Source organism: Indicator indicator, chromosome Z (genome assembly GCF_027791375.1).
Source record: "Indicator indicator isolate 239-I01 chromosome Z, UM_Iind_1.1, whole genome shotgun sequence".
Lineage (NCBI taxonomy): Eukaryota > Metazoa > Chordata > Aves > Piciformes > Indicatoridae > Indicator > Indicator indicator.
This window is the reverse complement of record NC_072053.1, coordinates 69,697,704-69,712,839: the sequence shown is the minus strand read 5'-3', so window position 1 is coordinate 69,712,839 and position 15,136 is coordinate 69,697,704.

Below are 15,136 nucleotides of genomic sequence, written 5' to 3'. Positions count from 1 at the left end.
TCTTTTATTTCATTTGTAGCCCTTTATTTTCACTTCTCCAGAAAAGATGATTAACAGAGCAACCCCAGAGAGTTTTCAGTTTTAAATGTCGAACTCCACCTAAAGCAGTCAGGTTCTTTTCCCTGTTTCAGCTGTAAGTTTTGACAACTTATAAATACATTTTCACTCTCAGATACTCTGAACAATACCTTCTCTCTAACCCAGTCTAATCTTTGGAGAGCTGTTTGATGCCTTTCTCATGTCATTTGCCAGTCACATGAAATAACTGTTAATCATCCTCCAATTCCAACTTCACCAGCTGGATCAGAGCATCCTATTTTCTAGGTAATGTATGTGTTGCTATTCTGTAACCTACTTTATGATGCCAGCCTTTGTTCTGTGGGAAATGCACAACACTGTAAAGAAGAATAACCAGCTCCTTTGCAGAACGTAAGGAGGCTATCAACTCAATATTGTTTGAAATGTTTCAGGACTCTTTAATATTCTAACAAAACAGAAAATTGACATTTCGGGTTAGACACCACAACAAGAAAAAGTGGCCATACTTCAGGATTTGGCCTGAACTTCTCAGGGACAAGAGTCTTCATTTGTTGAATGGGTATCTTTCTATGAATTAGGTTAATAGAATTCATAGAATTTATAGATTCATTGAATGGTTTGGGTTGGAATAGACCTTAAAGATCATCTAGTTCCAGCACACCTGCCATGGGCAGGGAGTGAATTGCTCAAGGCCTCATCCACCCTGGCCTTGAACACATCCAGGGAGAGGGCATCCATGACCTCCCTGGGCAACCTGTTCCTGTATCTCATCACCCTTACTGTGAAGAATTTCTTTCTAATATCTAGTCTAAATGTACCCTCCTTACTCTTCAATCCATTCCCTCTTGTCCTATTGTAACAAGCCTTTGTGAAAACGTCATTTCCTGGCATTCTTGTAGGCTTTTTTAAGGTGCTGGAAGACTGCTATAAGGTCTCCCCAGAGTATTCTTTTCTCTAGGCTGAATAGTCCCAACTCTCACAGCCTATCTCCATAGGAGAAGTGCTCCAGCCCTGTGATCATCTTGGTGGTCCTCCTCTGGACTCATGCCCAGCAGTTCAATGTCACTTTTGTACTGGGGGCACCAGAACTGGACACAGTAATCCAGGTGGCATCTCAATAGATCAGAGGGACTGAATCACCTCCCTCATCTTGTTGGTCACACTTCTTTTGATGCAGTCCAAGGTTCAGTTTGCCTTCTGGGTTGCAAGTGCACATTGCTCGTTGAGTTTTTAGTCAACTGAAACCTCCAAGTCCTTCTTCTCAAGGCTGCTTTTGAGCCACTCCTTGCCCTGTCTATATTTGTGTTTGGGATTGCCCTGACCCAGATGTAGACACTAGATCTCCCAGTCTGACGGTCATACTGTATACATGAAACAAACAAGGAAGTAAGTGACTTACAGTGTAGATGTCCAAATAGAAATACTTCAGAATGTGTTTTTAAAAGGAAATAGTAAGTTTTGTAAAGATGTTTGAAGTCCATAATAGATTTATTCTGAAATAAAAATGTGATGTAAATTCATTTCTGTGAGGAAATGGCCTACTCAACGAGCCATCCACAGTCCAGGAGGTTCCTCCAGTGCATTGATGATAACTTCTTGATGCAAATGGTGGATGAGCCAAGTAGGAGAGGAGTGTTAATAAACATGATACTCACTATCAAGGAGGGTCTGGTTGAAGCAGTGAAGGTTGAGGGTGTCCTTGGCTGTAGTGACCATGAGATGGTGGAGTTCACGATCTTGTGTGGTAGGAACAGAAAAAACAAGCAGGATCACAACCTTGGACTTCAGCAGGGCCAGCTTTTGCCTTTTCAGGCAATTGTTAGGGGAAATCTCATGGAACAGGATACTAGAGGGCAAAGGGGCCCTAGATAGTTGGTTAATATTCAAGGAACACTTCTTCCAAGCTCAAGATCAGAGTATTCCAACAAATAGGAAACGTAGAATGGGAGCCAGGAGAACTGCACGGTTAAGTAGGGAACTGCTAAGCAAACCCAGGTGGAGGAAGAGGGTCTACAGAAGAAAGGGCTGGCCACGTAGGAGGAGTATAATACTGTTGTCAGAGGATGTAGGGAGGCATCTAGGAAAACTAGGGCCTCCTTGGAATTCAACCTTGCAAGAGAGGTCAAGGACAACAGAGAGGGTTTCTTCAAATACATTGCAGGAAAAACTAACATTAGAGGCAACGTAGGCCCACTGCTGAATGAGGTGGGTGCCTTGGTGACAGAAGATACAGAGAAGACAGAGTTATTAAATGCCTTCTTTATCTCCATTTATACTGCTGGAGACTGTCCTCAGGAGCCCCATACCCCTGAGGCCCCTGAGGAAGACATGACAAAGGAGGAGTTTTCCTTGGTTGTTGAGGATTGGGTTGAGGAGGGAGTCAGGTTTTTCTCAGTGATGCCCAATGGCAGGACAAGGTGCAATGGGTAGAGGCTGAAGCATAGGAATTTCCATGTAAACACAAGGAAAATTTTTTTCACTGTGAGGGTGATGGAATACTGGAACATACTGCCCAGGGGGTTGTGGAATCTCCCTCTCTGAGGATACTCAAAGCCCACCTGGATGAGTTGCTGTTTGATCTAGTATAGAGGGTCCTGCTCTGGCAGGGGGGTTGGACTAGATGATCTTTTGAGGTCCCTTCCAGTCCCTCAGATTCTGCAATTCTGTGATTCTGTGAATCACCACTTACTATGCCTATTAAATCTCCCAATACATTCAGCTTTTGTGTTATAGCACATTAGCTTGCAAGTATTATTACAGTACCTTATCTGATAATCAATTATCTATTCAGCTGTTCCCCATCTTTCACAGATTTTGGAAGCTACATAGTGAATGAGGCAAAGAATAATAAACTAGATATCTTTACTCAACTAGCACAGAGTCAGGCTAATTACTGAGTCTCACCCTGATGAGGTAACAGTTAGTTGTTTAAAACTATTTTTTTTCTTGGACTCTGTTGAAGTTCTTACATTCTAAGAACTTAGACTGAGACATTTATGATGTGATTTGTAGACATTAGAGCTTATTGCTGTCTCTGACATCAAGGAGGCTTACTTTTGCATTTAACAAGTAATACAACAATTTTCAATATTCTGAGAAAGCAGGCTGTAGATATTCAAAACTGGGAACTCAAAAGATTGGAAATACCTTAGGGTTCAGGCTTAATGTCTCCCTGATAAAGGGCTCCATCTGTAGAACAAGTGAGGCAGAAAGGTGCTCCACATAAACATAGCTGCATTTGATGCAGAAGACCCTGAGAAAATCTGCAGTCCCACATGGACAGGAAGGATTAAACAGAGTGCAATAAATAGGGCTGTAATTAGAATAGAGAGAGATAAAACACTGTCAAAACCACCAAATTAACTGAGATTTTTTTTTTTTTCAGATAGTAACGCTCATTTGTAGTAATGAGTAGGAAGGTGACCTGTAGAAAATAGTATCTAGGTTCATAGCTTACCCAATGTATTCAGTTAATACTTTCATTTTCCTTCCACTCAGAATACAAAAGAAACTCAAATAATGGTGTAATGAGAGACCAATACTGCTTACTCACCCAACAAATGCACTTGTGAAATGATGTTATGCTAATTGTACTTTAGATCATTCTGACTATATTTTCTTTTCCTGAAAGAGTCCCTATCATTTCAAAAACTAATTTTTAAAAATATATCTTTTTAGATACAACTCTTACTAAGTTGTGGACACCCCTGTGGCACATGGATGCTTACAAAAGAAAAGATAAACAAAATTTGCCTTTTGTTTATATTGTGCGTATGAAACTTCAGAAACAATACAGAGTATACCATCATAAAACTGCTCTACCTTTCTGTTACCTAACATAAAACAGAAGCGCCTGGCAAAAACTGGATTACCTGCACCACCCCCTACAGCTATTTTAGCTCCTTTGTGTCCTTTGTAGTTTGAGCAAAACTCAATCTTACTACACCCTACGTGATCAAAAACATAGTACAGATGTGAAGTATTGCTTTTTCCATCTGCTTTGATGTGTATTCTAACATCTATGAAGGATGAGAACATTTGTTTAAATTGACCTTTATTAGGCTTTTGGATGATTTACTAAAGCATCTATAATTAAAATTCTTTGTAGATGTAATAAGATCTTGACCTTGCATTCTCTTATCATTCTGGATGTTTGATCCCATCTAAACCTACCATGTTATGAGTCCACCAAACTTGCCCATTACATGTTGTTTCTTAATTAGCAGATATCACTGTCAGAGCTAAAATTTGAGACTGATGCATTTTACTAAAAATGTTCATCTGAGACCGTATCTCTGCTATGAAGCTTCCACAGAGTGCTAAAGGGCGTTTTTTTTTTCAATTATCACATATAATAGTATGAACTATTATTTTAGCATATTTAGTGATAGCTAATACAAATCTCTAGAGTACTTCTGCGACTCTGTTCCCTCGCTAATGGCATATGATGCAGACTAAAGGTAAAACAGGAATGGATTAGCACAAAATGTATTTCAAAGGCACTGCTAGTGAAAAAAAAAATCACCATTTTCTCTCACCTCTCACATTACTGTTGTGTCCCAGGTTCTGGAACTGTCAGTGATTTCCTACAGCACTATTACTTATTAAGTGTATATTTTCTTCTTTCGGGGGGGGCCTAAAGACTGCATATCAGTCAGACTAGACTGAGTAGGATATTTCAGAATTCAAGGGGTTAGGAAACCCTCACACTGTAATTCTTTTGTTACAGATAAAGGACTTTTTGCTCTTCTTTTTTAGCTTTTTTTTTTTCTTGGTTTTTTTTAGGGAAAATAGCTTTGCACATTATTTTTACTTAAAGAATTCTATTTCAATTCTCTTTTTAAAATCTCTTTAATATGTTTGAGATTATTGCATTTTTTTGATACCCAAAAAGTAGATTATGATAGCATGTTATCTGCAGATCCTCAGTACATAGTTTGGAGGGCATCCTCTGAGATGATTCAAAACAATCCTGTAATATAGCTTTTTTTTATTTTTTTTCTGCAGCTGGTATAAAGTAAATGGAGAGCATTCTAATTTTACTTTGCTGCTGTATAGATGTGTCATTTCATATAACTATCTGTTTTTCTTTGTTGTAACTTCTTTCTCTCTGTTTTAGCCTGCGGCTTTCCCTTTTATTTGATCAGCATAGTTTATATCATATTCCAGGCATCACTTCTTCCCAGGAGAAAAACAGGATTTCAAATTGCTACTCATAATTCCTAAGGCGAACTGAAAGGGCACTGACTGAATTAATGTTTCCTTTGCTGTTTGCAGGGCTTATTGGTTTTATCTCCATTAGATCATGGATCCATTGTTTTTTCTAGCTCTAATAATATTCTTTTTCAAATGATTGACAATTTTCTCAGTAGTTTATACCTCATCAGAATAAAATTTTTGTTAAACAGAAAATTAATCAATCCAATTTTTACCGGACAGGGGGGGAGGGAAGGGGTAAGTAAGTAAAAATACACAAAGCCTAGATTACTAAATTTTCTGTGTAAGTCTTCAGAAAGAAATTCATATAAGCAGGTACTGAGGTTATCTACTTAGTGTCTCCAGGACCACTTCCTTCAGAACTGGAAATACTACTCTGAGCTTCTTAATATACTCAAAGCTATAAAAAGCTTTATTTTACTGGTTAGAATAATTTCCTACAAGAAAATGGAACAAGTATGATTAATAATATTTTTAAAGAAAATCTTGTTTCATTACTAAATTTCTACTGAGGAGACTCCTGTCCCTTACACTGTAATGTTAGAAGCTAAAGTTTGGACAGTTCTATCATTGTTTGAAGAAATTATTATTTTCAGTTTTCTCCCTCAAAATCATTGTCCCTCTTTTTTGTAAACTTGATGATACAACTTTGAAGCCATTGGCAAATCTGCCATTGACAGCAGCAAAACAAATCTAGACTTTTGAATACTATTTCTCCTCCATATTTGTGTATAACATCATAGATGCAGGTCCCTTATTCCTCATATAAGTAACATCAGAAAATGTAGATAGTGTAACAGAACTTAACATTGAAGACCCATCCTCCTTGTGAAATAGTCCTAACAGAATAATCTGCCAAAGATTTCCCAATAGAAAATTTTCTGTAGCCCAGAGTTTGCTACTAAATACTTTTATATTGACAAGCAAATTATCAATGCTCTTTCCTTCTGGTCACCATTCTAAATCCATCTATTTATCATACCATACTCCTGGAATTTAAGAAAATTCATCTAAATGGATTTTGCAACTGTGACAAAAGGCATCACTCAGACATCCTGACTCCAAGTCCTGTATTTACAGAACAGACTGTTAGATGTATTTACAATGCTGGTGGTAAGACACAGGAAGAGGTTGCCCCAAGAATTTGTTGCTTCATCACTGGAAGTTCTCAAAGACAGGTTTTATGGTACTTTAAGCATCATGGTCTAATGAAAGGTGTCTCTGCCTGTGACAGAAGTGTTGGACTACATGATCTTTAAATGTACCTTCTAACCCAAGCCATTCTATGACTTTATTTTTCTTTTTCTTCCACCTCACACAAAAGCCGAGCTGCCACATAGCACTGTGCCAAAATTTCTGATAATTTGTCTTTCAGCAATGACTTTGACATGTTTATTGATGTCAAGCTTACATAGATTTATTGATGTTCTCTTTGTCATTTCTGTCCGGGTAGCTCTCTCTCAAACTGTTACTCATTTTTTATGCTGGCCTGCAATTGTCTCCAAATAGATATGTGGGGGAAAATAAACAGAGGGGAATAAAGGAACTCAAATCACCTGTGAAGTGAGAAATAGGACTTGTTCACAATTTCATTGCAGTACAATATATTTGTGAGTTTTTTTCCAGCCACCAAGGATATCATATGTGGATAGTTCACAGAAAAAGTTATTTTCTGGTAACAATCCATTTAGTGTTTTCCATAAAGATATTTTTTAACATCTTCCTTCATAACTATTTCACAGTATCTAATGAGAAGATATGCAAATTTATGGGTTAATTTTAAATATTTTGCACTCTGTGTATTTTAAAAATTCTACTGAGTTAGAATTCTGACCATGTTCCCTCCCACCCTATTCCAGTCCCTATCATTGACTGGAGGGAGAGGCATTTCCAGTGTTCAGATGGACTAAAGGTAGACCTTGAAGTTTATTTTCTATTCATTCCATCAGGTTTACATAAAAACTGACTCAATGGAAAGACACCATTACCTTCAATTGTTAGATGAATATATTTGTAGTAAGTAGAAATGACAGCATCACCTCCTTGGGTCTTTGTTTATCTATGGGAAGAATATGGAACTGGAGAGTCTGGAAAATAAAGATTAAACAACTACTATGAAGTTCAGAATCTTTTGTCATTTGATATAATGCTTATGCTATTATAATATTGCAGGTTAGTCAAACTTACGAATTTTTTCTTTCTTCATATTCATACAAATTTTGTCTGTGACAGTCACTTGTGTTTGTTTTGTTGCTTTTTTTAAATTGGCTCTGCGTCAAGGCTCTGGCCAAGATTTTAGTTTGTCCCTGATATAAGGGGCATGTTTTTATTTGTCCTCTTTATCCTATTAAATTCCATCAGCATCCTGGTTAATGCTTTTGGGAGCCCAGTCTGTGGTGCTGATGCCAACTATTACTTTTCAGCAGAGGTCAACAATATATTGCATATCTACTGCATTAATTCATGCTAACCATCTGTAGTTTGTTAGAATCCATCAATATCTCCTAACGTAACATGGAATGAAATGTGCAACTCTACAAACATATACAGATAATTCTGCTGTTGTTGTCAGAAGAAAGCAATTAATAAGCACGAAGCATGGTTAGGGGCTTCTCTTGACATCTGCAACAGCTTCCAAGTCAGAGCCCTGATCAGGAAGGCATCACATCTTCCTGTGTTAAATAGCATCCCATAAAAAATATTCATTTGTAACTGTAGTGTGTCTTTGCACTGCTCTTTAGGTTTTTTTAAGTACTGTGGAAGGTTATCATTATTACTAGGTGTATTTAAAAAGTTAGAAACAGTACTGGAAAAAGGGCAGCTGTCATGGCTTCATGCTGCCTCCTATGTGTTGATTTGGAAAGGGAGAGGAGAAAACTCATTCTTCCTGGTGTATTGACATTGTCATTTGGGTTTATTTTTTACTGCCTTTACTATTCTTACTTAATTAGTAAGAACAATATGTAAAATTAGCAGAAGAGTAGAGATGTCTCTGTCAGGCAAAGAAAAGAGCCTTTCTTTCTCAAGAAGCTCAATATGAGCTGCCAGTGTACACTTGCAGCCCAGAAACCCAACCAGATCCTGGGTTGCATCAAGAGAAGTATGGCCAGCAGGTTGAGAGACGTGATTCTCCTCTTCTACACTGCTCTCATGAGACCCCACCTGAATTACTGTGTCGAGTTCTGCAGCCCTATTACAAGAAGGGTATGGACATGCTGGAATGTCTCCAGAGAAGGGCCACAAGGATGATCAGAGGGCTGGAGCATCTCTCCTATGAGGACAGACTGAGAGAGTTGGGGCTGTTCATTTTGGAGAGGAGAAGGCTCCAAGGTGACCTTATTGTGGCCTTTCAGTATCTTAAGAGGGCCTACAAGAAAGCAGGTGAAGGACTTTTTAGGACATCAGGTAGTGATAGGACTAGGGGGAACGGATCTATGCTAGAGGAGGATATATTTAGATTAGATATTAGGAAGAAGTTCTTCACCATAAGGGTGGTGAGACACTGGAACAAGTTGCCCAAAGAGGTGGTGGAAGCCTCATCCCTGGAAGTTTTTAAGGCCAGGCTGGATGTGGCTCTGGGCAACATGATCTGGTGTGAGGTGTCCCTGCCCATGGCAGGGGGCCAGAACTAGATGATCCTTGAGGTCCTTTCCAGCCCTGACAATTCTACGATTGTGTGAAGATTCTTTGAAAAAAATGCAGAATCTACAGGTTCTTTTGATATCAGAACTTATTTGCAGTCAGTTGCAAAATAGATATGAGCTTCATACTCAATTTCTCTGAACTTCAACATATTTGCTTTGTATAAAAGTGCCTATGGAAGGTGGATGTAGCTGTGTAGCCACTGTGGCCAGTAAGATCAGAAATTACTTTGAGGCTATCATTTATAATAGCTTCACACAGGAGGCTCAAAACATGCAGGAGTAAAAACCCACCTACCTAACTCTTCATCAAATTTACCTTTTAAAGACTTGAAATTACTACCAGGTCTTTGTATACAATGAATTACATAATTGTCCTGTATTAAGAAGAGGATATTTGTCTCTGGTTTTACTGCTTGGCAGTACAATATAGGAATGTCAGAGTGGCAGCAGCTTGCAGACCATGGCCTCCATATTCTAATTCTATTGGATATCTTTTGACAACACCACAAAATGCTGGCTTGTTTTTTCCACTGACATTACGGAATGTAAAATTTCCTCTTGGGATTGACTGCAAAGTTTGAAAAAAAAAATGCTGGTGCAGCCAAAATAGTGCTATATAGAGCTGCTGTGACAATAAGGGACCTACCTATTGGTTCGCAATATACTTCCTTGAACAGAAGCACCTTGTCGTCACAAAAAAAGAATTTTGCCTTATGAATGCATCATATGAATTATACTCAAAACCACAACATTGATTTTTCTATATTGTGTACTGTCAAAGATTGCTGTATTATGTAGTAACGTTCCTCAGCTGTATCACACTTTTCCAGAAAAGGTCTTCAAGGAGGAAAACAAAAGATGAGAAAAAGACAGAGGTACTTGAAAGATTTCTTTGCTTCAGTCTTTAACAGTAGGACTACTACCGGTTTTTGGGTACCCAGCATTCTGAGGTGGAAGACCAGAATGAGAAGCAGAATGAAGCTTCTGTAATCCAGCATTAGCAACATATACAAATCTATAAAGCCAGTTAGCATATATCCAAGGGTACCAAGAGAGCTGACAAAAGTGCTCACCAAGGCACTTTCCAACATTTGTCAGCACTTCCAGGTAACCAGGGAGCTCCCAGCTGAACGTAAGTTAGCTAAAGAGACATCAACCTACGAGAAGGGCTCGAAGGAAAATGTGGGGAACCACAGACCTGTCAATTCTGGCCTTGGTGTCATGGGGCATGTGATGGTTTGAAACTGTCTTTTTAATTTTTCCTTGCAAAGTTCAGAACAGAGAAAGTGAAAGAATGTAAATAAGTCACTATTGGGTGTAAGAAAGCAAACTAACGATTGTTCTAAACACTTCCATTGGATAGATAGAAATGTTTAAGAACTATTACCCAAAACAAAGTAGGCATTAGGCACATTCTGCGTTCGGCAGTGGGGGCAGTTGCTGGGCTGTCTGGCTGCTGTTTCTTCTTCTCTTCTGGCTGAAGATAACACACTGACCTTGGCAGCTAAGTTAACACCTTTCTGCTTAACTAACTCTGCTTCTCTGTCCAGGGGGGTCTGGGGGGAAGCTCCTGGGAGAGAGAGGCCCCTTTGGGAGGGTCCCCTTGGGGGGGAAGCAAAGGGAGATCGATTGTGCTTTTTCTGTTGATTGTATATATTTGTGAATGTTGTGAATTTTGTATATTTGTACATATTCATTGCATTTCATTGTAGATTTTAGACTCTGCTTGTAAATACAGCTTTTCATTTGCTTCCAGACTGAGCTAGCCTGGTTATTGTTGGTGGGGGGGGAATTTCAGCTCACACCGACACAGGGCAGATCATCTTGAGTGACATCATGCAGCACATGCAGGGTAACCAGGTGATGAGGCCTAGACAGCACAGATTCATGAAGGGCAGATCCTGCTGGATGAACTTGGTCTCCTTCTATGACAACATGGCTTGCTTAGTTTATTAAAGCTTTTGACACTTTCTCACAAAATTCTCATGGAGAAACTGGGTGCTCAGGGCTTGGATGGGTGTACTCTTCCCTTACCAAGCTGAGTGGGAGTGCTGATCTGCTTGAGGGTAGGAAGGCTCTACAGAGGGACCTGCAAAGGCTGGATCAGTGGGCCAAAGATTCAAATAGGCCAAGTGCCAGGTCCTATGTTTTGGTCCCAATAACCCCATGCAATGCTACAGGCTTGAGGAAGAGTGGCTGTAAAGCTGTCCAGCAGAAAAGGACCTGGGGGTGCTCATCAAGAGCTAGCTCAACATGAACCATGTAGTCCAACAGCATCCTGGCCTGTATCAGGAATAGTGTGGCCATCAGGAGTAGGGAAGTGATCATGCCCCTGTAGTCAGCACTGGTGAGGCCACACCTCTTATGTTGTGTTCAGTGTTGGGCCTCTCACTACAAGAAGGACATTGAGGGACTGGATTGTGTTTAAAGAAGGACAATAAAGTTGATTAGGATTCTAGACCATAAGTCTTCTAAGGAGTGGCTTAGGGAACTGGAGTACCTTAGTCTGAAGAAAGAAGGCTGAGGTGAGATCTTCTCACTCTTTACAACTACGTGAAAGGAGGTAGAAGTGAGGTAGGAACTGGCCACTTCTCCTAAGATGCAAGTGACAGAACAAGAGGAAATATCTTCAGTTTGAGTCAGGGGAGATTTAGATTGAATATTTGGAAAAATTTTCTTTACTGAAAGGGTTATCAAGCATTGTTGTCAAGGGTTGTCCAGGGAAGTGATGAAGCCACTATCCCTGGCAGCATTTAAAAATGCAGGGATGTGGTGCTTGGTTTAATGGTGGACATGGTTTAGTGGTGGACTCACCAGTGGTAGATTGACAGTTGGACTTGATGATCTGTAATGTCTTTTCCAACCTAAATATTTCTATGATTCTATGATTCACAGAACTATGGAGTCTTTCCCTTTCCAGTTGTGGCAGTTTTAGGCTGTGCCTAGAAAATTTTCCACAGATCACCGTATCACAGTATATTAGAGGTTGGAAGAGACCTCAAGAGATCGTTGGGTCCAACCCCGCTGCCAAACCAGGATCACTTAGGCTAGTCTGCACACAAATGCATCCAGGTGGGTGCAGATCTTGAACAGAAAGTAGCAGAATGTAAATAAGTTACCACTGGATGTAAAAGAGAGAATAATTATAAGGTCTAAATAATCCCATTGGTCTGAAAAGCGACATAAAGTTAGTTTGTAAACTAACTCTTTTTCTTTTCAATTTTATTCGCTCTCATAAATACTAGCTGTTGCTTCTGCTGGCTTTGCTGACCTTGGCTGTGTTGCTTTGTTGTGGCTAAATACTAATAAGCTCTCTCTCTGCTTTTCTGCTCTTCTCTCTTTTACTATGTACAGGGGGAGGGAAGGGAGTAGGAAGAGGGAAGCTGTTGGTAACCCCCTGGTTTTGTCCAGGGTGGTTCTTGTGTTGTTTATAAATTGTAAATACATGTAAATGTTGTATATTTTGTACCTATATTTGCAAATACAACTTCATTTGCTTTCAACTGAGATGGTCTGGCAATTTTATGTTGGGGGGAATTTCAACCCACCACACCAGTGAACTCTCCACTTTCCAAACACCACTTAGAGCAGGGTTTAAACCAGGAGCAATCTCTAGAACAAATTCTGATTGTACGAACCCTGAGACACAGAGGTATGATGGTTCCCACTGTTTTCCCAGACTTCTAAGCAACTTACCTGATGCATTGTTGTAACTTACTCCGTTGAGGACAGAACTATCATGAAACTTTCTAGTTACATGTCTAGTTATGGACATCATTGAGAAAGAAAAAACAATCCAAGCCAAACAGGTCAAATTAGCAATCCTGGTAAAATCATCCAGCAAATTGAAATAGAAATAAGAAGCTCTGGACTGCAGAGATAGCCCAAAGGACAGCACAGAGGACAGATGAGTCAATCAGTCTTGACTTTTGTAATAATATTTTACCCTTTGTTTTACTGTATTACACAAACGTTCATTTCTTCCATCTGTAGCACAGGGAATCTAATGCTTATTTACCTGCCTAATAAGTATCTTGTGAGAATTAAGGAATTGATGTTCAGTAACACATTTAACTGATGTAACCAAATGAAACTAATTATATGTTTAAGCATTGTTATTAAGTGTAAGCAGTGTTATCAAGTGATCCAATGGAAGGTAGAAGTCATATTTGAAGCAAAGCTGGAACCATAAAATTTAGAGTGAGGAGTTCAATTCTGTTTCAGTTCACTATGGTCCATGATCACGACATCTGAATTTGAACTGGAGAAGTGGATTTCAAAGCATTTCTGTGATATAAGTTCCCCAGATCTCAAGATCAAGTTAAGTACCTAGGAAGTCAGAGAGCCTTTGTCCTGCATTTTGTGCTAGGGATTCAGCTTAACAGACCTCTGACCATATCAATCACTCATTTTTTTAATCTATTTATTTTTATCTATTTTATCTATTTTTTCTCTGTCTACAGAGAAATGTAGGTTGATTAGACTGTAATTCTGATGGGAAAGTGAAAACACTCCAAAAGACTATCTAGGGACAAAAAGTCTAGCTGAGACTAGAAAAATGTAGTCAACGTGGATTATAAATCACGCCATTCCTTTATGCTGGGAAACACAACTCATGACTGTGTTTTGCAGCAAATAGTAATTGGACTCTTCTGAAAGAATGGTTCAGTATCTGGGGAAAATATTCCCCTCAGAAGTATTTTAAGAGCCCCAAAGGAGATTGCTGCATTACCCTGGCATAAGACAGCAACTGAAAACCAGAAAACTGTCCCTGCAAACTATTAGAATTCAGTGATTGCAAATTTCCAATATTTCTTTTCATGTCATCACACTTAATGTAATAATCAGCCTCAGGAGATTTTTCTGTCTAAAACTAGGTGTCTTTAAAAGCTGAAGTAATTGTATTATCTAGATCTGACTTACTTTGGTATAGCTAACCTTTCAATTGTATGCTTTTCTGCTCACAGATAATGAAGAACTGCCAAACCAGGTTGGATAAAACGTGTATCAAACATGTATTCTGTGCCTGAAAAATACCCATAGCAGACTGTCTAGAAAAAGGAACAGGTCATATAAGAAATAATTAGTCCCCTCCGACCCTCTTCCAGCTTCTTCCCCACAACAATTTGTCGACTTTCTATACTAGAGATTGCATATATACTAGAGAGTTGAACAATTATGCTTTAGAGCCACCAACAAATCTTTTAGTTACTTCTTAAACCTATTTACTTATTCAGTTTTGCAAGGGAATACTTCTATAGTTTTCACTTTTATGGGCCCCATGGAAATGTATTTCTTTTTATTTATTTTAAACATGCAGCCCCTTCCTTCTTTCAAGAAGCCATGAATAATCTCATTACCATTCATCATTTCATAGGTCTCTGTTCCTTATGTACATGCAGTCCACTCCTCACATCTGGCCACGCAAGTGGCCCTTCTTGGTTGTGTTTCTGCATCTTGTGTGAGAAAAGCAGAAATCGAGTTCAGTATTCAAGAAATGGGATTTATACAATGACCAAAATGATAATTTCTGTCTATTTTTCAGCTTGTTTTCAATTAAGTGCAAATATTCTACATGCATTTCAGGCTGACACTGACCACTAAACTGATGTCCACAGGGAGCTTTTCAAGAGATTCTAGGCCATATATTTGTCTTCAAAAGCTAATGTAACCAATACCTCCACTTTACTATGATTTATGGCTACTGGGAAGACATTATGTACATTTCTGTTATTCTGCCATCTCAAAATAAAGCATACTCATAGAGCTGTCTTGATTGCAAATTGCAAAAATTAAAAGAATGTCAAATGTCATTCCAGTGTGTATTTTATTGCCATGGTAACGCAAAGGTAGCTGTGTAGGTTAAGCTACAAATTATGTACTCAGCTATTTAAAGATCTCAATGAAATAAAGTCACTTAATCAAGCTTATTATTAGTTGTGCTATGTAATCAAGACAACCCTATTAAAGCCAAAGACAAAATGCTGGATTTTTCTGTGTTGGCTCTATTCAAACAGCATTCTGTATGCTATAGTATATAAAACATGCCAATCAATGAACATTACTTCTTGTTACAGGCTATGTTTTGCAACCATGTCAAAGAGAAATATATTTTCTTTTGCAGATGTTCCACACAGTGAGTTTTCCTGCATCATTTATAATTAAAGCTTAATCTTTTCAAGTATATCCTTTCATATACTAGGTGCTCTCCAATTGCACCCATCTTAAGCAACAAC